The sequence below is a fragment of the Orcinus orca genome, chromosome 2 (assembly GCF_937001465.1).
Source record: "Orcinus orca chromosome 2, mOrcOrc1.1, whole genome shotgun sequence".
In the NCBI taxonomy this organism is placed as follows: Eukaryota; Metazoa; Chordata; class Mammalia; order Artiodactyla; family Delphinidae; genus Orcinus; species Orcinus orca.
Window position 1 is genome coordinate 70449023 of NC_064560.1, and position 22888 is coordinate 70471910.

The following is a 22888-nucleotide window of genomic DNA, read 5'->3' on the forward strand; positions in this document are numbered from 1 at the left end:
ATATCTAGAACTGATGACTGTGAACATTTTGTCTTTGGCTTTCTAGATGCACACACACACACACACACACAAATGCACACTCAGCTTATAAATTAGCATAATCACGTGGCAATTGCAAGAAATAGGAAATAGTAGGAAATAGCAATTTTCTATCATTTTAACAGCTGCTGAGTATTAGATTATACACATGTACCACCATCAGACTTACTTGTCCCCCAGAGCTGGGCACTGAAATTTGTTTTGCTATTTTAAAAAAATTACAATAAATGTTAACATGATTTCATCTTTAAGCATTTCTCTGGTTAAATATTTTTATTTTTAAATACAAAATTGTGGAGATCATTTTTTACTCTGTTATTTTCTATTGGTCTTTCTTATTTGCACTCATAACTTCCAGGCACCTTTTAAATAAAATGATTTGGAAGAAACTTTCTCTTTTGGTCAACATAGAATTGACAACATTTCTCTCAACTTTCAAATTTGGGCCACCTTGGGAACAGGCAGAAACAAAAGGATGATGTAAATAGTAAGACCCTGGCATTGTTTTTTCTCCTACCATTATCAGGTTGAGCTTCTATATCTATTAGTGAAGATAATGTACAATATTCAAATGTGTTAGCCTAAAAATTCATTTATAAATTGGACACTTGGAACTGGGAAAATATTTTTCCATATAAATAATACAAAAAATATGTGTACGTCTCCCAAGAGAATAAAACGAAGCTTACAAAACCCTTGCAATAATAATACTTAACATTATGGAGCACCTTCTATATGTCAAGCAATTTATATAAATCACCTTTAATCCATATGGACCCTAAATTATTTATATTTGTAATTTTTCATTGTAAACAGTATGATGAAGTTACTTTTTCATTTTTAACATTATACATACATTTACTTTATCAATTCATGATGTATTAGAGAATATTAAAAAATTTCATATTTGTTAAGTCATCATTCTCTATTTTGTTATAGTCTTAAAGAACTTGAAAAATAAGCAACGAAGTTACATAAGAAATAGTCTTTATTTACTTAGGCTTTATTTACCTTTATTTGCTTTATTTGTTTGAGGTAGGAGGTGATCCTGTGAAGATTCCAAAGAGGCCCTCTGATACACTTTCAAGGACTTTACTGAGTGTCAAGACCAGGGTGTCCCTGATCCCTTACCAAGCCAAAATTTCTTTTGCAATTTATGAAATTTTTACCTTGATTGATACAATTAACATAAGTCTACTGCTTGTCATGGATGAGGTAGGCTTTCAGAAACACATGAATTAAAGGTAAACCTTCTTTCACTCAAGGAAATAATTTCTTATATAGCAAGAAATTATAAGAAGACAGCATATGGTAAACTCCCATTCAATGTTAGCTTCATAATTATTTATTTGTGAATTTATAAATACACATATGTGTATTAGGAGTGTTTCCCTTCAGAAAATTCTGCTTTTGTTCTCTTGACTTCCTTTACTTTTTGTTTCTCCTAGTTTCTCCTGGTGTTTCACCCCATCTTCTTTGCCTCTGTTCTTTGGTTTTCCGTCTCTGAGTTTCATGAATTGCAAAAGAAAGTTTCACATAGTAAAAGATCAGGGTCATCATTGGTTTTGACGCTCAGTTAAGTCCTTGAAAGTATATCAGAGGGCCTCTTTGGAATCTTCACAGGTCACCTCTTACCTTGAACACTAAACAAATGTAAATAAAGGCTATTTTTCATGTAATTTTATTGCCTTTTATTTTTAGCTCTTTGTTTAGTTCTAACAAAATGGAGAATGATGACATAACAAATATTTTCTTTGGTTTATGTCTCTGAGCCTCATAGCTCTCTCCTCTGACGTGGCCTTTTGGCTTAGTGGGGAATATAGGGGAGATAGCACAGGAGGATCAGTCCTGATGGGGGTCATACCCTTGAATGCCCCTCAAAGTTCTAAATTATTTCTGAACTTTATACACATCTTTTCTCTGACTACAGGGTTAAGACTTTTTAAAAGTTATTTAAAACAAATAATCCTAAAAATAAGTTTGCACAATTAAAATACTTTATTTATTTTAAATTATGGAAATTACCCAATTCATGAAGATCACAAGCCACATCTATAATATATCAGCAATGATCTTCAATTCTTTAAAATGGTATGTAGCGAGTGCAGTAACATGTCACTTGCTCAGCAAGTTAAGCGCACTGTCTTACATGGTTTTTGCTGTTATTTCACATTAGTTTTATCACCCATACTTAATTCCCAACAAATTTTTTTTTTTTTTTTTTTTTTTTTTTTGCGGTACGCGGGCCTCTCACCATTGTGGCCTCTCCCATTGTGGAGCACAGGCTCCAGATGCGCAGGGTCAATGGCCATGGTTCACAGGCCTAGCTGCTCCGCAGCATGTGGGATCTTCCCAGACCGGGGTGCGAACCCATGTCGCCTGTATCGGCAGGCGGACTCTCAACGACTGCGTCACCAGGGGAGCCCCAGCAACAAATATTTTTGATGATTGTTATGAACTGTGTGTTTGTAACCCTCTGATTCATATATTGAAGCCCTAACCCCTAATATCATGGTACTAGAAGGTGGGGCCTTTGGGAGGTAATTAGGTTGAAGCACTCATGATGGGATTCATGTCCTTATAAGAAGAGAAAAAGAATAGACCTCTCTTTTGTCATCATGTGAAGAGATTACAAGAAGGCAACCATCTGCAAATTAGGAAGAAGGCTCTTACAAGAACCAAATTGTCCAGCACCTTGATTGTGGATTTCCCAGCCTCCAGAACTGTGAGGAATAAATGTTTGCTGTTTAAGCCACCCAGTCTGTGGGATTTTTGTCATAGTAGCCTGAAGACAATGACTAAGACAGTAATTTTCTTTTATCTTGTCTCTCCCAAACTATCAATTTAATTTTTATAGTAGCAACAACTCACGCTCATATTTCATCAATTTACATATTCATTAATTAAAGTATATAGTTGCAATAATGATAAACCTGGCATAAAAAGATTTTGAACAAACACACCTGATTTTTGGTCAGAATAATATTAATTCTTTTTAGGCACTGTTCCAAATTTAGCTAAAATGTCTAGGTGTGGCAGCCCACTGAGTAGTCTCCTTAGTACCAGACATAGGTATACATGTGTGTGTATATATATATATATATATATATATATATATATATATATATATATATATATATATCTGTGCTATAGTGAGAAATAGAGAGTGTATAATATCCTGTAATTCATGATATGGAGGCTGGTTCAAATCTTCTATTCCACTTTTGACCTTGAAGGTATCAGAGAAAGGAAGACCCTGTTCTCAAAGGGTGAGATATCGAGAAAGGAAATTGACTAAGTCCTCTGGTATGAGGTAGCAGACATTCTCCCCCTATTCTCAGTAGAATCTGATATGTATCCAGTGGGGGTGTTTAAAAAGCTCAGAGAGTATCTGTGAGACAGAGGCATGAAGAAACCAGAGGTAAACCTTTAAGAAAGGGAGACATGAGGAAACACTGATGGAAGGCAGTATTGACAAGTAGCACTCACAAGAGAAGGGTTGAACAGGCCAGTCCTTCCATGGTGGAAGTAAAAAAATTCCTATACTAAAGCTTTTATCACAAAGAGAGAGTTGAGCTCAAGTGGGCCTAGAAAATGCTCAATGACCACAGAGGAATCAGGGCAGCAAAGAAAACGACTAAAAAGCTGACATTAGAAGACCACACAATGAATAACCATGGTGAGTTACCTTGGATGTCCTGACTTTGGGACACACTCAGAGCTTTATTTTTCTTTAATATTCAATAAGAGTATAATAAAAGCAAATGTGTACAAATTGCTTAGGACTCAGGATTCTTTAAACCCAGAGGCTATTTAATCATTCTAATAATTTTATGAAAAGGATGCAATTCTCATTCCCGTTATTGACTGATGAACCTGAGGCTTAGAGGGTTTTAATAACCCAACTCAAATAGCCTGAAATTCTCACCAAGGTCTCTCACTCCAGAGCCCTTGCTAGGAACTACTGCTATACTTGGTAATGCCCATATTCACATGTACCTTGAAGGTTCTGGCTTTTGTTTATAATTCTTAATTGAGATGGTAAGAGTAAGAGAGGCATTTGGGGGACAGAAAATTTGAGAGAAGCTACCCTGGTGTATACAACGGTATACAACCGAAACCATTCCCCTTCGTGCCTGGCAGAGAGAGTGGATTCTAAATGTCCCTCTGCTCTCTCTGTGGTCTCCATTAGAGATTACAACAGTTACTAGATAAAGTTAAAGACTCATGTAGTGATCTTCACATTAATTGGACTGTAATGTATAGCCTTGGTCAAGCACATCTTTCCCAGCACTCCTCTCTACAGACGGCAATCAAGCCACTTACAGAAGATGCACTGGCTACCGAGACCCCAGCGCAACCTTAAGTTTCACTGGCCTTTTAGCGGAAAACACACTTAATTTTGATACTGAAGGGCTATTAAGACTGGGGTTAAAATAAAAAATCTTTTGGAACATAGAATGTCAAATATTGGATAGGAAATGTTTTTCCCTCATATATTTTAGAAGCCCATGAGCATGCCAACCTCTGGTAACTCCACTTCAAGTTGCCAAATTCCTGTTTCATTTCGGTAAATGTGAATTGTAGTGAATAGCTGTATTAGCTCTGTTGCTATTCTGAAAGGAGATCGCTTCCATCAACTCTTTTGCAAGCAGTAGCTATGAAAAACACATGTGTGCCTGGACACCTGTTACATTCATACATTTGTAGAAACAACTACACAGATTTTCTAAACGCATGCACACATCCGTAGATAACACACCATGTGTTCCAAGTTACTCTAGCTAATTTCAGCTTAGAGAAATCTTCCTAGAAAAAATGTTTTTGTTTAAATAAAAGGACACTCCAAAAGCAGGAGGAACACGCTGCTGTTACACATCGCTTAGAGAAGCAGAGATTCAGTAATTGGAGGATTAATTGGAAGAAAAGTGGAGTAGTGGAGAAAGTCTGCGTGTGGACTTGGGAAATGTGCATTAAAGCTACTTTGGATCACTTACTTACAAGGTTTCTAACTACCAGTTAGTCAATTAACCTCTCTGACTCTATTGGTCATGGAAGTTTCTTTTTCGGTGAATTTTCTATTGACTCTATTGGTCATGGGAGTTTCTTTTCCAGTGAATTTTCTATTCACATTTATTTTCCCATTTTTTAATGGGAATATTTTTTCTTATAAACTTAGAGAAGGTTTCAGTAAATGTGCATTCTGGACACTGATTTTTTTGTTGAATATATGCATGTCAAATACCTTGACCCAGGCTGGTTGTCTGATTCCATCAATATATGATTAGAATTTGGGAAAAGCTAGTGGAAATGCACCTTCGTACCACTCTTTTGAGCTGGACATTGCATATTTTATTATCCAGAAATTTCATGAGATATGTATGAGGGTGTTTCCTGCAGCATTGTTTATAATAGGAACTAATTCTTGCCAAGGCATTACTGTTTCCCAAGAACTCTTTTAAGATTTTCATTTGTACTATGTAATTTAATCCTAAAAATTATGTGGTAGGTACTATTGTTATACCCATATGAGTAAATCAAGGCACTGCAGTTAAATAATTTTCCCCAAATTACAAATAAAAGTAACCCAAAAGGGATTAGAGTCCAGGATTTCTGGCTTCAGAGCTCACACCACTCACAACAACTGTCCTGAAGTGTCATCAGTATAAGACTGAATAAATAGAGTATATTTGATAAGTTAATGAAGTACTATTCTGTTAAACTATAGATTTATATGCAACAGCATGGATAAATGTCAAAATGATAAAGAAATGCTAGTTTCAAAAAGAAATGTATAAAAGTAAGCTATCATTTAAAGAACACACAAGACAGTATACAGATATAGATAAATACACATGTATTTTTATGCATTGATGTACCAAAGTTTGCAAATATGATTAGCATTAACAAATGTGAACCTCAAAAGAGAAGTAACCTCTTTAGAGGGTAAGAAGGAAAAATAATCAACATATTTCTTTCTTTCAAAATAAAAAGAGAAAAATGAAGCAAATATGGCAAAATATTTCATCTGTTAAATATGGATAGTGAGTACAAGAATACACTATAAATTGTTTTCCCTACATTTTATGTTTAAAATATTTCACAAATCAAAATTTAAAAAGAAAAAGAGGTAATACATGAGGGTCTTTTGTAAAAACTAGCATACTATACAAATGGGAACTATTTGTTTTGATCATCAAAAGTGAAGCAGAGGGGCTTGATTTCCAAATGTCTGAGTAAAGATTTCTGAAAATCCTCTCCCCTATAAAAGCTATATAAACTCTGCAAATGAATTAAAGGCTTGAAAAAATCCATGAAATGTTTATTCAAGAAAAAACAACTAAATTTTAGTCAAAACAGTGAGCCCTGCAGTCTTTTAGCTTGCCATAATCCGATCACTCTCTCCCCAGCTCCATGGGAGCTTTGAAAAGCAATAGTCTCACAACTATACTAACTGTGAAATCAAGTAGTCTAGCAGCCACCGGAGGAGCCAGAATAGTTTGGAGCTTCCTAAAAAGCCCCAGAGAACTGTCACCCTTTGACTTGCTTGCAGCATGATGAAAAGTCCAGTTTCAGTACTTGTTTTTACTTGACCCAACTCAGAACTCACTCTCTGTCAACAGCCCTAACCTGTATGGTATTTGCTGAAAAGAATCAACAGCAATTGTTTAACATAACAGTTGCCTGAGGTAGTGACACCAGTCAGAGGTAAAACTTAGGGCTTTGTCAGGCTCCGCATAATCAGGAAGTGAAGGCTAAGACAGAGAGGTAGACTGCTTGTCAAAACATTAAAGACATGCTCAACAGAGACTCTCAGGAAAGGTTGGTAGACTCACTGGTTCACGACATTTAAGAAAATCTCTGTTAGCTTACAACTAGGATAACTGAGCACACATCAATTGCCACATAACAAATAATACACACTTTAAAGAAATAGTCAAAAAATACTAAATAACAATAACAATAAAACAAATAACAATGACAACAAACCCTAGTGGGAGAGAGAATTGGATTGCTAAAGGTGCCACAGTACATTATTCTAAATGTCTAGATAATCAATAAAAACTTACAAGATACCCCAAAAAACAGGGAAGTATAACCCATACACAGGCAATGGGAAAAACAAGCAGCCAATAGGAACTGACCCTGAGAATTCTAGTAAGATGTTAAACTTACTCGAATTTAAATCAGCTATCATAAATACATGCAAAGAACTAAAGGAAAACGTATATAAAAATGAGAAATATGTGTCACCAAAAAAAAGAATATCAGTAAAGAGACAGGAAGTGTAAAGAAGAACCAGGTAGAGGGTCCCAGAGGTAAGATGGCGGCTGCCCTGGAGTGCAATGTGGTAACGGCGGCAACTGAACCAGAGCTGCTATATGACGAGGAAGCAAAGAGATATGTGTCCTAAAAATGCTAGCTATTACAGGAATCGAGCAGCCACCTTGATGATGCTCAGAAAGTTCTGGGAAGCTCTTGGAGATGCACAGCAGTCAGTGAGGGACATCTATGAGAGGACAAATGCCACCTATCTCTAGGGAATGCTATGGTGGCATGTCGTAGTTTCCAGAGAGCCCTAGACCTGGGTCAAAAAAAATGCTCAGGCACAACAGGAGTTCAAGAATGCCAATGCAATCATAGAATATGAGAAAATAGCAGAAACGGATTTTGAGAAGAGAGATTTTCGGAAGGTTGTTTTCTGCATGCACCATGCCCTAGAATATGCCCCTGCCTGCCATCACTTCAAAATCCTCAAAGCATAATGTTTAGCAATGCTGGGTCATTATCCAGAAGCACAGTGTGTGGCCAGTGACATTTTACGAATGGATTCCACCAATGCCGATGCTCTGTATGTACGAAGTCTTTGCCTTGATTATGAAGATTGTATTGAGAAGGCGGTTCAGTTTTTTTGTCCAAGCTCTCAGGATGGCTCCTGACCATGAGAAGGCCTGCGTCACTTGCAGAAATGCCAAGCACTTAAAGCAAAGAAAGAAGATGGGAATAAAACATTTAAAGAAGGAAATTACAAGCTAGCATGTGAACTGTACACAGAAGCCCTGGGGATAGACCCCAATAATAAAAGAACAAACGCTAAACTCTACTGTCATTGGGGTATGGTTAATTCCAAGCTTAAGAAACTAGATGATGCAATAGAAGACTGCACAAATGCAGTGAAGCTTGATGACACTTATATAAAAGCCTACTTGAGAAGAGGTCAGTGTTACATGGACACAGAACACTATGAAGAAGCAGTACGGGACTATGAAAAAGTATATCAGGTGGAGAAAACGAAAGAACACAAACAGCTCCTAAAAAATGCAGAGCTGGAACTGAAGAAGAGTAAGAGGAAAGATTACTACAAGATTCTTGGAGTAGACAAGAATGCCTCTGAGGACGAGATCAAGAAAGCTTATCGGAAATGGGCCTTGATGCACCATCCAGATCACCACAGTGGAGCCATTGCTGAAGTTCAGAAGGAGGAGGAGAAAAAGTTCAAGGAAGTCAGAGAAGCTTTTACCATTCTCTCTGATCCCAAGAAAAAGACTCGCTATGACAGTGAACAAGACCTGGATGAAGAGGGCATGAATATGGGTGATTTTCATGCAAACAATATCTTCAAGACATTCTTCGGTGGTCCTGGGGGTTTCAGCTTTGAAGCATCTGGTGCAGGGAACTTTTGTTTTCAATTTGGCTAATGAAAGGAAACCATCCAGAACCCAGAGAATGCAGACTTGCTCAGTTTAACCTCCAGTGTGGACACAGTTCGCCTCCTCCCTTCATCATGATCCATGTACTTAGAGCCGTTTCATTCTTTCAATTAGATACCCAGTGTCTGAGTGAGTGGGGTGAAGGAAAGCGAGCCAACACCAAAGACTGCAGGTAGGGGAGGGAGGTGGGGGTGGACAGGGCAGCTTGTGAATTTTTGTTTTACTGTTTAACTTTATTAAAACAAAACAAAACAAAAAATGAACCAAGTAGAAATTCTACAGTTGGAAAGTAAAACAATTAATATAAAACATTCACTGGGGGGCTCAACAAGGGATTACACTGACAGAAGGAAGAATCAGTTATCACGAATAAGGGTCAATTGAGATTATCCAGTCTGAGAAAGAAAATGAAAAAGGAATAAATAAAAACAACAGGACCTTTTGGTTCTTATGGGACACCATCAAGCATACCAACATATAGCTAATGTAGGCCCCAGAAGGACTGGAGAGAGAGAAAGATGTAGAAAGACTATCTGAAGATGGAATGGTCCCAAACTTCCCAAATTTGACCAAAAAGTATTATACTGTAATCTAAGTAGCTCAATAAATTCTATGTAGAATCAACACAAAGAGATCCATGTTTAGAGACATCTTAGTCAAATTGCTGAAAACCAAGATAATGAAAGAATGCGGAAGTAACAAGAGAAAAGCAACTTATCATCTGCAAGCTATCTTTAGTAAGATAACATCTGACTTTTCATTAGGGATCAGGAAGGTCAGGAGGCAGTGGGATGGCATGTTTAAAGTGCTGAAATAGAAGATTGTCAACTAAGAATTCTACATCTGGCAAAATTAACCTTGAAAAATGAGGGAGAAATTAAGACATTCTCAAGTAAATAAAATCAGAGAATTCATGGATAGCATGTCTGCTCCACAAGAAATAATAAAACATTTAACTTCAAGCTGAAATAAAAGGATATTAAACAGTAACTTAAATACACATGAAGAAATAAAGAACACTGGTTGAGGTAAATACATAGGTAAATATAAAAGACAGTATCAGTGTATTTTCATTTGTAACACTTTTCTAATCCTCTCTGATTTTTAAAAACTGCATAAAGCAATCCTTATAAAACTGTGTTGATATGTTTATAGTGTATACATTTGTAATTTGTATGTCCATACAGTGGAGATGAGGGGATAGGAATGGAGCTCATTGGAGCAATCACTTTGTAATTTAGAAATATGTGGAAATTAAACATGTTCCTAAGTAACAAATAGGCAAAGACGAATCAGTGGGATTCTTCTTTGTAATTTCCCCTATAATTCAAGGGGAAATTACAAAATACTTTGAACTGAATTAAAATGGTAGCACAAAACTTATGAGACATAGCTAAAGCAGTCATTAGAAGAAAATGAACAGCTGTAAACACTTATATTAAAAAAGAACTTAGATTAATAACTTAACCTTCCACTAGGGGAAAAAATAGTAAAAGGAAAGAATATTAAATCTAAAGCAAGCAGAAGGAAGGAAATAATACAGATTAGTGCAGAAATTAATGAAAAATAAAGAAGAAAAACAATAAGGAAAATCAACAAAATAAAAAGTTGGTTCTTGAAAAGATCAACAGAATTGACAACCCATTACCTAGCCTAACTAAGAAAGAAAGAAAATTCCAATTAGGAATAAAAGAAGGACATGACCTAAGACATATATAGAAAGTAAAATATAAGGGAATATTATGAACTATTATGTGCCATCAAACTCAAAATCTAGAAGAAATGAACAAATTCCTAGAAAGATACAAACTACTAAAGCTGCTTTACGAAGAAATAGAAGATATAAATAAACCTATAACAAGTAAAGAGAGTGAATTAGTAACAAAAATTCTTTCCACTAAGAAAAGCCCACTCACATAGATTCTACCAAATAGTGAATTCTACCAATTAAAAAAGAATTAACAACAATCATTCACAAACCTTTCCAAAGAAAATACAGATGAGAAACAATTCCCAGCTCATTCTATAAGGCCACTGTTACCCACAGCATATATAAAGATTTAAACACCATAACAAAATGGAATATGCTACAGAAATTCAAGGCTGGTTCAACATACTAAAGTCGATTAATACATTCCATATTATAGAATAAAGGACAAAATTCACATAATTAGCTCAAAAGATGGAGAAAAAATTTTATAATATTCAACACATTTTCATGATAAAATACATAACAAACCTAGGAGTAGAATGGAACTTGCTTAACCTTATAAAGAGCAGCAATGGAAAATCCACAATTAACTTCATATTTAATGGTAAAAGACTGCATGCATTCCCTTAAGATCAAAACAAGACACGAATTTCAATCTCATATCTTCTATTCAACACTGTACTGGAGATTCTAGATAGGAAAATTAGACAAGAAAGTGAAATAGAACATCCAGATTGGAAAAGAAGATATAAAACTACCACTATTTGCAGATGATATGATCTTGTATATAAAATCCTACCAAACTCACCACAAAACTATTGCAGTTGATAAATGAGTTAAACACAATTGCAGGATATGAACAATATAAAAAATTCAATTTCAAAGATAAATTTAAGAAATAATTCTATCCACAAGACCATAAAATGATAAAAATACATAGAAATAAATTTTTAAAAAGAAGTGTATTACTAATACACTGAAAACTGAAAAATATCATTGAAATAAATTGAAGATGTTCTAAATAAATGGAAAGACATCCCATGTTCACTTAGTAGTGTTAAAATGTCATTACTCTTCAAATTGTTCTGTAAAATCAATGCACTCCCTATCAGCATACCATTTGACCTCTTTGCAGAAACTGAAAAATTCCAAAATTCACTTGGAAACTCAAGAGACTGAGAATAGCCAAAAACATCTTGAAAAATAACAAAGTTGGAGGGTTCACACTTCCTGATTTCAAAACTTGCTACAAAACTATAGTAATCAAATAATGTGGTGCAGACATAGAATAGACATGTAGATGAATGAAATAGAATTAAGTCCAGAAATAAGTCTTTACACTTATGGGGGATTGATTTCTTGACAAGGGTTCTAAGAAAACTGAATGGGGAAAAGACAATCTTCTCAACAAATGGTGCTGTGACAAGTGGATATCTCCATGCAAAGAATGAAGTTGGACCCTTACCACCTACCATATACAAAAGTGCACTCTAAATGAAAGGGAGGCCTAAATGTAGATGATAAAACTATAAAACTCTGAGAAGAAAACATAGGCAGAGTTCTTCATGACATTGAATTAGACAACAGTTTCTTAGATATGACAGCAAAATTACAAGAAAAAATAGATAAATTGAACTTTATCAAAATTTAAAATGTGCTTCAAAGAGCACCACCAAATAAGTGAAAAGTGAATTTATTGATGTTAGAAAATCATGGTGTTAGCAAACCATGTATCTGATAAAGAACTATTTTCTGAATATTTAAAAAACGATTACAACTCAACAATGAAAAAGTTTTTTAAAAACCCAATGAAAACATGTGCAAAGGTTCTAAAATGACATTTCCCAAAAGAAGATATAAAAATGGCTAGTAAGTAATAAAATGCTCAATGTCATTAGTCATTAAGGAAATGTAAATCAAAACCACAATAAAATACCATTTCACACACACTATTATGACCATAATAGAAACGACGGGCAATAACAAGTTTCAGCAAGGATATGAAGAAACTGAAATATCATCCATTGTTGATGGGAAGGCAAAATTATGAAACTATGTTGGAAATCAGTTTGCCAGTTCCTCAAAATATTAAACTTAGTTACCATATAACCCAGAAATTCCACTCCTAGGTGTACTCCCAAGAGATATGAAAACATATGTTCACATAACAAATTATACAAAAGTATATTAATAATAAATAATAATTGCTATTAATAATAATGATAAAATTTAAAACATTATTAATAATAACCCCAAAGTGGAAATAACCCCAATGTCTATCAACTGATGAAAGGATAAACAAAATGCAGTACATACAGACGATGGAATGTTAGTCATAAAAAGGAATGAAGCTCTGGATATGTGCTACAACATAGATGAAGCTTGAAAATACCATGTTATGTGAAACAAGCCAGACACAAAAGATCACATATTATGTGATTCCACATACATTCAATGTGGCAAATCCATAGGGACAGAAATTATTATATCAATGGTTGCCAGGGGATGGGGACAGGGGTCGGGGGGAATGAGGAGTGATTGTTAATGTTTATGGAGTTTCTTTTTGGAGTGATGAAAATGTTCTGAAGTTAGATAGCGCTGATCTATATGCAACTTTTTGAATATTCTAAGAAACACTGGAGAGGGACTTCCCTGGATAAGGATCTGCCTTCCAATGCAAGGGGTGCAGGTTTGATCCCGGGTTGGAGAGCTAAGATCCCGCATGCCTCACGGCCAAAAAACCAAAACGTAAAACAGAAGCAATATTGTAACAAATTCAATAAAGACTTTAAAAATGGTCCACATCAAAAAATATCTTTAAAAAATGCTGGAGAGTATATATTAAATTAGTAAACTGTATGATATGGAAGTATATCTTAATAACATGTTATTAAAAAATGTGAATTGAAGCAGACACATTTTGCATTGGAGTGGGATGGCTATGCTGTCAGCATTGATCAAATTAACTGGACAATCACCAAATCTTTCAGCAACTTCAGGCCATGAAGTCACAACTGTGACCAGACGCCTCATTTTTAACCATAGAACCATGCTACCTTGCAGTGCTTTCAAATGCATATTTATTTATGAGCGAGATGTCATAAAGAGCCATACTGTTCTTATCGCCTCAGTATGGAAAACTTCCACACCAGAGTTGAAGGTAAAGTATCCGACATTCAGGGGAAATTGCATAACCATTATGAGCTCAGGGATAGAAGATTATAGTAACTGTTCAGATGGAATGGATATGATACATGTCCAAAGACCCAGGCTTACATAGACCTCTGATAAAATCCCTGTTGTCAGAGTAAGGAGAGAGTCAGAGATTCAAGGTCTCTGCTCTCACACGCTATGAGGTCTGAATCATGGGCTGTGCATCAACAGAAAGCTGCTGAGATTACTCACTAAAGCAGTCCCTACCAAGCTTTTATTCTCACCAGCCTGATTACCATCTCAGTCCATTGCTTTTGATCTTAGAATTGCTGTCTCCATAGCCAGTAAAACAGACAGATATATGGACTCCTGTCTCCACAGTTTGTCTTTTCCATGTTCAAACTAGATCCCGGTATTAATTCTCTATCCTGAATGGCTTACAAGATAAAATAAATGTATCTTTACCAAAGAAATTGGAAGTCAGGCTAACTAAAAAATGTTGTAGTAGAAGTCTTCAATCTTTAAGGTATGGGTATCTTGGTATCTTCAATTACTGAAATTACAAGGTGCAGGTGGTGAAAGCGCATCACTGATTCAGATAGCTCATGAAACTGCTTTAATATGATGTACAAGTAAGGAATAAACATTGTAGTTATCATTATGACCTCTCCTTCACTTTTCATTCCCAACACACAATAGTTTTTGCTAAAGCACATAACAGAGTACATGTAAGCAGAGTATCTTGAACAACTCTGACCAAAATTGTTGTTTGTTTTTTCTAATTAAAAAAATAATTGATATATAGTTGATGTACAATATTACATAAGTTACAGGTGTACAACAGAGTGATTCACAATTTTTAAAGGTTATACTTCATCTATAGTTGTTATAAAATATTGGCTATATCCCCTGTGGTATATAATATATTCTTGCAGCTTATTTATTTATGCATAGTACTTTGTACCTCTTAAACCCCTACCTCTGTCTTGCCCCTCCCCACTCCCCTCTCCCTACTAGTAACCACTAGTTTATTCTCTATGTCTGTGAGAATGCTTCCTTTTTGTTATAGTCACTACTTTGTTGTATTTTTATATTATACATATTAGTGATAACATACAGCATTTTTCTTTCTTTATCTGACTTATTTCACTTAGCATAATACCCTTCAAATCCATCCATGTTGCTGCAAATGGAAAAATTTCATTCTTTTTTATGGCTGAGTAATATTCCATTGTATATATATATACTGCATCTTCTCTAGCCATTCATCTGTTGATGAACACTTAGGTTGCTTCCATATCTTGGCAATTGTAAATAATGCTGCTATGAACATTGAGGTGCATGTATCTTTCCAAATTAGTGTTTTCATTTTTTTTTCAGATATATACCCTGGAGTGGAATTCCTGGGTCATACAATAGTTATATTTTAGTTTTTTTGAGAAACGACCATACTGTTTTCCATAGTGGCTGCAAGACTTTTCTGTTTTTGAAATGAACAAAGACAACATCTATATGATGGCTAGTCATCACTTAAAATCCTAGGGGGTCGGTCAGTGTTACTACACTGAGTTCATTCTATTCCACTCCAAAAGAGAAGAGATTGACATTTTGGTTATCCTGCACATCTTGCCTATAAGCAAAGGAACAATTTCAATTAGGATGTTCAAAATACAGGAAATAGCCCATGGTCTCTTATTGCTGCTTCCCAGACCTCTAGGGATCTGAACACTTCAGGTCAGAATTACTGGTGAGGTGGAAAAACTCAAAAGCCCTGCATTCTGATTCCAATCACTAGCTTACTTTCTAGCCTGATCGTAGCATAAAGCATGGGAAAGTCATCCTAAAATTGTGACCAATATCCTTGTGCACAATGCAATCATGAGTCAGTCAGGGACTACAGCAGGAATGGGGGTGTTTATTGCCACATGGTGTAAAGACGGTAGATGTTTTCCCCACCGATTGTTTTTTTAAAAATGGAATTCATAGAATCATAGAATCTTGGATGATTTTTTTTCGATGAATTAGTTTAAATAATGGCCCCAGAAAGGTACATTTCAATTCCTGGAACCTGTGAATGTGAACTTTTTTGGAAAAATAATCTTGCAGATGTAATTAAGTTTAAGATCCTGGAGATGAGCTCATCCTGGATTATATGGATGAGACCTACATCCAATGACAAGATTCCTTAAAAGAGGCACACCAGAAACAGTTACAGAGAGAAAAGGACCATATGAAGATGGAAACAAAGATTTAGATGTTTGCAGCCCCAAGCCAAGGAATATCTGGTACCATCTGAAGTTAAAAGAAACAAGGAAGGAATCTCCTCTAGAACTTTCAGTAGAAATGTGGTCCAGCCAATGTCTTGATTTTAGACTTCTGGCCTCCAAAATTTTGAGAGATAAATTTCTGTTGTTTTTAAGCCAACATTTTTTTTGGTGGTAATTTGTTACAAAAGCCACAGGATACTAATACACTTGCTTCGACACCTAATAAATAGCTTTTCACACATAGATTTTTTCCAATTCTGTAGTAGTGTCATCAATACTGAGATGAACATTGCACCATCTGGTGACCTAGGGTGACATATTTTCAAAATCTTCTGCTAGGGTATCAGGTCTGTATCCTGGTTTAGACATGTTTCCTTTTCACAAGTCTATGTGGGTTCACTTATCCAGTAATGAGAATCTTTAAAGCAAAAGTAATAACTGTAATCATCTCTCACTTAAACAAAAGAATATCACTTTTAATCACAATAATACTTGTTAGGGCAACAATCGTACCATGTTGTGTATAGATTTGGATTTTTCCTGTTAGGTCTAGGACTAGTAACTCAATCTCACTTGTGCCTCTGTTTACTCATCTATACAATGGGGATATTAACAGAGAATATTAGAGTTTACTGTGTAACCTTCATACCGAGTTCCTTAGCATAGTTCTAGACACTCAAAGCCTTCACTCCTCAGTACCATTATCACAACAGGAATTGAATAACAGAAGAAAAGAAAAAAAAAATAGAATAAATCGATTTTAGTTCTTCTGGGACTCTCTTTGCTTGTAGAAAATGACTCAGCCTAGAAGGTACTTTTAAATAGTGAAAAGAAAGAGATAAATTCTTGTTGTTTATAAGCCAACTTTTTTTTGTGGTAATTTGTTACAAAAGCCACAGGATACTAATACACTTGTTTCAATACCTAATAAATAGAATGTATTAGTTTTAAATAGTGAAAAAGGGATTAATGCTACAAATGTTACCTTACTGCAAAAAGAAATATACTCAACCCCTACTACCATTTCACTGTCCCCTGAAAATTACCACTACCCTTCAGTTTTAAAAAATAAATTTGGTCAGGTTTACCCCACTCCACCTCAACACATCCCATGCCCCTCCCTGGCTGTTACAAGAGGTGCAAGGCACAGAATACACCAAGTCATCATGTCTCTGTACATGGTGTTCATGCTAACTGCAATAATGTGCCCTTTTCTTCTTCCTGGTGAACCCTATTTGTGTGTGTGTGTGTGTGTGTGTGTGTGTGTGTGTGTGGCATTTTGCAGTTAACACTCCAGTCCTGCTAGCTGGGAGGCTGTATATGCTCTTTATTTATTTATTTTTAAATAGACTATATTTTTAGAAAACTTTTATACTTACAGAAAAATTAAGCAGACAGTACAGCCTGTTTCCATATATCCCACACCCAATTTTCCTTATTATTAACATCTTACATTAATTAATATGGTACATTTGTCACAATTAATGAAACAATATTGGTATGTTCTTACTAACTAAAGTTCATACTTCATTCATATTTCCTTAGTTTTTTCATAATGTTCCTTTTCTGTCCCAGGATCCCACCCATGACACCACATTACATTAGGTTGTCAGGTCTCCTTAGGTGTATCTTAAGGGTGACAGCCTTTCAGACTTTTCTCACTTTTGATGACCGTGACATTTTGAGGAGTACTGGTCAGATATTTCCTAGGATGCCCCTATATTGAAAGTTATCTGATGTTCTTCACATAATAAAACCCCAGTTATGAGTTATTGAAAGGAAAAACACAGAAGAAAAGCACTACTTTCATCACATCATGAGTACATACTGTTGACATGATACATGATTTATCGACCTGATTTATGTTGACCTTGATCACCTGACTGAGGAGTGTGTGTCAGTTTTCTTCACTACACTCCTACTCACTTTTAATACTCAGTATAAATGTCACCACCTCTTTGAAGTTTTCCTGGCTTCTTTCAGCCCTTAGCAGACCATTTAATCTATTTTTTAGTTATTAAGCATTTGTTAATCACTCACTACATGTCTAGCATGTTGCAAAAGTGAGGACGCAGCAATTTAAATAGGCAATACACGTTTTGTGAATGAATAAATTACTATATGGGTTAATGGTTTTATGCATAAGCAGAGTATTTTCTTTTAATATTTACTAAACATTTATATATTAAGTGCCTCTAGTTTATGTAGTACTATAGGAGAAGTGTGAGGTACAAAATAAATTAAAAGTACAGACCTTACTCTGAATCAGAGATTGGCAAAATATAGCCCTCAGAGCCAAATCCTGACCACTACTTGATTTTGTAAATAAAGTTTTATAGGAACCCAGCCACACTCATTCATTTACATATCATTTATAGCTGCATTTACCTTAGAGCAGCAGAGGTGAGTGGTTGCCCACAGTGCCTGTATGGCTTGCAAAATTTAAAACCTTTACTATTTGGCCCTTTACAGTAAAAGTTTGTTGATCCCTGCTCTAAAACATTACACTTGATAATACACATGGAAACTCATAGCTCTTGTTAGGTAGTTGTAAAAATAAATATTTAACTCTAAATAGGAGAGATAGTAGAAGACCTTAATATATTATTGCAAGAATTCTTTGGTTTACCTGTAAATCCAGAGTGAGAATTGATCACTGTGGATGCGAGTCAGTAAACACATATTTATTAAAGATGTTATGGGCCAGCATGGTGTTGCAAGCAAGGGATTTATTGATGAAAAAGGCACACTTCTGCCAGTAAAAAGTATACATTTTAATGGGATAGGGCTGCTGTATCCAATATAGTAACCACCAGCCACATGTGTCTGGTGAGCACTTGAAATCTGTCTAGTTTGAATTGAGATATACAGAGAGTATAAAATATATAAAGATATTTCCATACACTCAACATGATGAAAAAACAATGTTAAATACTTCATCATCAAAAGTTTAATGTCAAGTACTTGTTTATTTTATTTTACAACATTACATGGTGATATAAGAACAAAATATATTGTTAAAATAACTTTCACCTGAATCTTTTTTTAACTTTTTAATGTGGCTAGTAGAAAATTTAAAAGTACATATGTGACTTATATTATATTTCTATTGGACATTGCTCATCTAGACTTCAGAAATGTGTTGTGAATACAGTAGCCACCAGCTACATGTTGTCATTTACATTTCAATTAATTAAAATTAAATATGCAGTAATTAAAACTTCAATTTCTTAGTCCCACTAGTTACACCTCAAGTACTCAATGTGACTCAAGCCCCAAGATATATGTGGCTGTTGGCTACCCTATTGGTCAGTCCAGATATAAAGGATTTCCATCACTGCAGAAAGATCTGTCGTACGGGGCTCTTCTAGAAAAATATGAGAAGGCTTCGTAATTTTTTTTTTATTTATGATGATAAACATTCTGTTAGGAAGGTAAAGGACTACAGACCAAACTGGAGACTGATATCAGTCAAGGGCATCTATGTTTTGGGGCGTGAATTATTTCATATGCAGGTCTTTGCATGGCCACATTTGTGTGCTGGCAGGAAAGGGACCGGCAGAGCCAGTACATGAATACTTAGGAAGAAAGAGAAGTAACTTCAGGACACACACACACAAAAAGAACAGAAAAAATACTGCTGCACATTTAGCTCCAAAATCCTGTAAGGGGAAGTATGATATTTTAATTATTTTTTAAAATATACATGTTGGAGTATTTTGACTGAAAGACCTATGTAACTGCATTGTGTATTAAATGGATGAAATATTTCCCCTGGATACGGAGGAAAATCATTCTAATGGCAAGAAACCGAATTTTCTTTATGACCACTGTTAGTTTCAGTGACGGATATAATATCTGCCCATGGCCTTAAAAGCTAGAATTAGAGCATCCACAGGTGTGGAAAGACTAGGAAGACATACTCCAAAGGTGTGAAACAGGCAGCACAGAGGAGAACAAGATCTAAACACCAGAGCTTGCTCTTTGGGTGGCACGATTATGAGTTTTGGAGCTTCAGAGATTTGCATTTGAATTTTTCACAACCACTTACTAGCACTGGAAAAAAGATATTAGCACCTATGGAGCTCTAACTATATTCCAGGCACCTTAGGTATATTATCTCATTTAATCCTCCCAAGAACCCTATGAGACAGGTTCTATCATTATCCTTATTTTACAGAAGAAGAAAATGAGGCTTTGTAAGATTAATGGTTACATTCTAATGAGTGACATAGGTAGGCTTTGTCAAGAGACTCAAGATTCCACTCCTCACCAAAACATTTTACTGTCTTCTGTGCAACCTTGGTCAAGTCGTCAACTGCTCTTTAGGCTCATTTTCTTTATCTGTAAGATAAGAATTATCACATCCACCTTGCAGAATTGTTATAAGAAGTTTTCAGTCAAGTCAGTGAAGCATCTAATTGGTATAGGTATACAATATAAATGTTAGCTCGCTCCTACATTCATTAGGAAATGGCAAAGTGGTTACGATTTTTCACAAAATATAGTATCTAGTGATATATTTCTCTTGTTCATGACTGACCTAAGTGAGCTGTCAGCTGGTAGGTGTTCTGCTCCACGAGGTCATCTGGGGACCTCCCTAATATCTGCATGGTTCTACCCTGTCTGGGTTCCAGCAGGTGAAGATGGAGAAGAAAGTGGGGAGAAGCCACACCCTCAATCATACGGCTTACATCTGAAGACACACACACACATCACTTGTGCTCACAGTCCACTGGGGAGAACTTAGATTTTGACTTTCTCTAGCTGAGAAGGTAGCTGGGAATATAGTTTTGCTATGTGCTTAGCTCCAACTCAATTACTGTGGAAGGAAGAATAGATTGTGGTGATTAAGGGGACACGTTAGAGGCTGCATGTTTGTGCTTCCTCAAAATTCATATGTTGAAATCAGAGCCCTACTACGGTGATATTGGGAGGTGGAGCATCTGGGAGGAAATTAGGTCGAGAGGGTGGAGTCTCAATGGGATTAGGGTCCTTATAAGAAGAGGAAGAGAGCTAGCCCTCTCTCTTGCTCTTCACCATCTGAAGATATAGCAAGAAGATGGCCATCTGCAAACCAATAACTGGGCTCTCAACAGATAATGTATTTGCCAGCACATTGATCTCAGACTTCCAGCCTCCAGAACTATGAGAAATAAATGCTTCATTTCACCCAGTCTATGGTAATTTGCTATAGCAGCCCAAACTGATTAGAAACACTCACCTGCCCTCAGTTTTATTGCTATGGGAAATTATGGTACTAAACAACCCTACACTCTGAAGTCCCTTCGTTTAACTCCTGCATTGCATTCTTACACTTAATACTGGATTCCTCCATCAGATTGCAACCTCCTTAAGACATGTTGCAAGTTTTACACTTTTCATAGACTTACCTAACCTCTTGGGGAATGAAAAATATATTTTTGTTTGTTTGTTTTTTTCTTGAACCCTTGAAAAATAAGATTCCTTGGATACTTAGAATCTTGACACTTGGTCTGACTTTAGAGCAAGAAGGCAAAGGAAGAATCAGAACCCCAGTACCTTTGTATCCAACAGACTTGGGTTTCCCTCCTGAATGCTCAGCCCCTATTTCCCTCAGGAGGTCTCTTTGTGGGATCGTCACTGCTTTCTCTTCACAGAATTGTGCAATGCTCCTATGAGTTGTATGGAAACCACTAACTGATGTCAGATTTGCACAGTGGGTAGGTTTTATAAATGTTTCTCTTATAAAGAAACATCCTGGGGAAATCCCCTTGAGGCATGTATAGCACAAGGCTTGCTAGCAGAATGCGCTGGATATTTCCAGCGTTGAATCCTTGCTCCCAGGAACTGATTCAATTTATGTTCTGTCAGCCAGCTTACCTGCAGGCTGTGGTGTGCTCCATGATTTCACACACAAAAGGAATATGTAAAACTGAAGTCAGGATCTCAGAGAAAATGTGAGCCAGCACACAACCATACAAATGCTACACATTGCTTGACCCCCGAATCTGGTATGTAGGCTCTTCATACAGACAAAAGGAAGTGAGGCCTAGGGCTAAAATTTACATTGTTAAAGTGGAAATATTATTGGTCCCAAATATTTAGAAAGTTTAAGCAAAATTGAGACAATTTGCTTTTGCCTAAAAAATAGAAAATTATTGATTTGTCTCAGCTCCCACATCATTTCCATTTTTCATGTAGACCAAATGTTGGTTGGGGTTTGGGATTGGTGATATAATGGGGAGACCCCTGGGCTGGAACTTGCTTGGAGCATGAGGTCACTGAGATTATTGCTATTAACCACTATAAAAACTAAGATATTGCACCAGGCAGTCTCTGATTCTTGCTTAGATTTCAAAATCTGTCATTCTTTTAGGGAGATTTTGGTCACTATCTTCTTTTTGTAATATTATATTAGATTTTGCTAAATAAAAAAATGTGAAGAACCATGAGATGTAAGGGGTGCATGAATATAGTAGTTTGAATTGTGTTTGATTGAAACCAACAGCAACAAACCATACCGCAGAGGCTTTGATATGCTGAAAAACACTGCTACAGCACTTCTGAGAACTCACTCAAGAGACATATATAAAAGAAGCCTATGTACAGGTTTTTAAATTTTATTTTGTCTTTCTAATTTACAGAAGGTCGACAGATTCTGGGAGGAAAACTAGAAATCAGAGGGACCTGCAAAGAGCCCCATAGGTCCCAAGAGCCCCAGTGGGGGTCTTTGAGCTACTGAAACATTTTAGAGACAAAAAGAAGCCCTACCTTCATTTCTATAAAATTACAGGAATGTTGAAATGATCTGCTTTTGATATGGATGATACAGATTCAGTATATCTTAATGTACCGTGATCTTAACTCATCCTGATCTTAAGCTCTAGTGGGAAGCTATATAAGCTTCTGGTTAAGTAAAAAGGAAAATGATAAAAACAGGTTTCTTGGTAAAATATTTAAAATGATGGGGCAATTCAGTTCACTGCCTATGGGGAGAAAGGGCTGGAAGAAAGACCTATGAAAAG

The 22888-nt window shown here is 35.9% G+C and overlaps 1 pseudogene; it reads left to right on the forward strand.

Moving 5' to 3' along the window:
- The first annotated feature begins 7363 nt into the window (after positions 1–7363).
- Positions 7364–8793, forward strand: LOC101283659 (dnaJ homolog subfamily C member 7-like; annotated as a pseudogene).
- Positions 8794–22888: the final 14095 nt, after the last annotated feature.